Genomic DNA, 3319 nt, shown 5'->3' with positions numbered 1-3319 from the left:
TGAGGTATCTGTAGATGTATATACAGTTATAATAAATAATAAAGATGCTGGAAACTTTTCTCAAATTCCCCAGATGGTAATATTTTACATACAGGAAGACTTCTGCTTGGTTACTCTTGTGATTGGTTGTTTTTATTTCATACTCTTCATATCTTTCCTGATATCCCTTCAGGCTAACTTAAGATTCTCAGTCATTTGGTTTGTTTTTTTAATATTTCTGCTTCTGACAGAACTGCAATTCATTCTGCTGTGTTTTTTTTTTTTTTTTTTTTAATATCATGTCTCTCAAAAGTCTTGTTATTTGGCCTTACCGTGGGACTATCAGCTACTCTCCCTTTGAACACGGGATAAAGCCTGATCCCTATCAGTGTCAATGCAACGAAGCTTGGGATGGGAGGAGGTGGTATAGGGTTCCTGGCACCAGATCACCACTGCCAATCCTGGTGACCCCACAAAACAACTGTTCATGAATGGGGTTTAACTTTTACCTTCTCCCCACCTGCCACTAGCCACCAATGAGTAAACATATTATGGAGAAAAACTCCTTAAATTGTAATTCACCAGTCCTAGGACTGGAGGAGGACCTGGGGAAGCCAATGCCCTAACAGTGAGTCCCAACTGACTTCTCTCAGCTGCTCACAAGCATGAGACTTCTGCTGTGTCCTGACTTACTCCTGAGGACACCTGGACTAGAGGTCTGGCCACTTCAGATAGCACAGCTAGCCCTACAGTAACAGGGTAGGGAAAACAGAACTGCAACATCTGGACAAGCTGAAGTTGCCCAACGTCACCCAACCAGTTTTAAGCTTAATGATAATATGGGGGTGGGTGTTTTTAGTATGGTTACTCTATGAGCAATTGATCTAGAAAGATGAATAAAATGGAGTTGACTGGGGACTTCCTTGTTGGCCAGTGGTTAAGAATCTGCTTTGCCAGTTGGTATGATCCCTGACCAGGGAACTATGTTCCCACATGCCACAACTACTGAAGCCTACACAACACAACTAGAAAGTCCCCGCGCTGCAACAAAAAGATTCCACGTGATGCGACAAAGACTTGGTGTGCCGAAACTAAGACCAACACAGCCAAGCCAGTAAATTAATTAATTTTAAAAACGGAGTTGACTGATTACACATAATAAGACTTCACCCTTCAGACAAGTGAACCCAATTCCCCAAAAAAGGTGCCCTCAATTCCATGGGAATGCCTTCAGGAGAGAAAGAACTTTCGACTTCTGAAGGTTCATGTAAGACCCCATGAGAAACAGAGAATGATGAAACCTTAGGGAAAAATAACTTTACCTACTTTAGCCACTTCATCAGCCCTCATAACCTTACATGGCAAAACTGAGCTTAGCAAAAAGAAGATTGGAGACAGGTGCCAAATCTAAGGGAGGGAACAAAGACCATTCCAAACTGTGGGCATAAACATGTCTAACTGTTCCTTCTCCTGCCCATTTCTGTTAGCTCTCTGGAGAATGGGCTCTTTTCGCTCCACAAACAATCTCACCTCCCAGAATGCTTTGCACCACTTAAGGCCAAGTTCTGTCATCCTTCAATAATATTCATAATAACAATAACAATTTATAGAACATCATATTGAGAAAGGTACTGTGTTAAACATGCATATAGATAAACTCCTCACAAGAAACCTATTAATTAGGTACTATTATTATCTCCATTTTACAAAAGAGGAACAAGCCTTACAGGGGTAAATAACTTGCCAAAGGTCATGTGGTCAGTAAGCAACAGAGCTGGGTTTTAAATTCAAGGGGACCAACTATAGAGTCTGACCTCTGAAAGTTCTCCCCAACATTCCTGAACACCCAAAGCAAGAGTGGCTATGCCACGTGCTTTAGTGCTTCTTTGTGCTCAATATAGCCATTGCTCTATGCGTTTCTATTATACTACGATGATCTCAGGCTTGAGATCTCAGTCTCACTCATGAGATTTTTAGAAGATGCGGGCTGAGCCACAGACACTTGTTTGCCTCCCCTGGAGTGCCAGGCAAACAGCAGTTGCTGAATGCATATTTGTTGAAATTGAGTCAAATAAAATCAAAATTAAGGAAATTACAGTATGTAAAGGATAAATCTGTAACTTTTGGATCAGCAGAGATATTTCTTTTTTAAGGCACAAATATTCAAAATTGGAGGTAGAATACTTTGTTGCTTTAAAGAAAAATAATATATGTTGCACTAAAAATTACTTAACCCTATTCAAACTGAAGAACTTTGCAGAAACAATTTAATATTTGATAAAACAACTCAAAAACTATGCAGAGAAGACATTTTCTCCTGCAACTTTTATATCAGTTAACAATAATCACATAAAAGTTTTAAACACAGTAATTTATTTTACACATTTGTTTAAAACCAGTCTTTAACAATGCTTAAAAGACATATTTAGAAATATTTTTCCAACTTGTCAGTGGTCATTAACATTAAAGCCACCAGATATACTTATGGAGTGTCAGTATTCCTGGGCCCCCATGGGACTCCTCCATTTGGATCAATAACATTGTAGCATGAGTTGATAAAACTGTCCAAAAGTTAATATTCATGTCTAGGAATGCCATGAACCTTTACACTGTCTTCCCACCCATAACCTCCTCTGCAAGTCAAACAATATTATTGATATTCACATCTACAAATTAGAATGCTAGAGCTCAGAGAAGTAATTGGCCAAGTTCCTACATCTAATAATTAACTTCTTGTATGAGGGTAGGAGATGGTACAGAGTTGGATTCAAACCCATAAGTTGCCATTTATGTTCTCAATACCCTTGAAAAAAAGACCTGAACTCCTGAGTTTCGTTTCTACATCTGTAAAATAGAGATAACACCTTCTCTTTGATAGGATTTTTAACAAGAAAAAAGATATTATTTTGAAAGCAACTAACACTGCCTGGAGCATAATAAGTACTCAATACACAGTCACTATTATGATCAGGATGTACCAAGTATAGTCGATAAGAACATAGCTTGGAAGTCAGAAGGCCTAGATTTAAATCCCAGCTCTGCCATTTACAAACAATTTGACTTTGGACAATTTACATAACTTTTCCAAGCTTCAATTTATTTACTTAAAACTGAGATGAAAGACTTTAAAGCCCTACTATGATAGAGTCGCTTCTACTGGACTATCTCTCCTGCCAAATACAACTATAAAAGCTGCACAAAATATGTAAAAAATGTTTGAAGCCTAGTAGAACAATCAGCACAGACAGAAATGGAAGTGGGGGAGATTATGATTTTGGAGAGATTTTAGAAAGGGGCTAAGCATTCTGGCTTTTTTTCCCCGCTCTGAGAGCATTTTCCG

The sequence above is a fragment of the Bubalus bubalis genome, chromosome 9 (genome assembly GCF_019923935.1).
Source record: "Bubalus bubalis isolate 160015118507 breed Murrah chromosome 9, NDDB_SH_1, whole genome shotgun sequence".
NCBI lineage: Eukaryota > Metazoa > Chordata > Mammalia > Artiodactyla > Bovidae > Bubalus > Bubalus bubalis.
The sequence above is the reverse complement of the archived record's forward strand: the minus strand, read 5'-3'. Positions refer to the sequence as shown.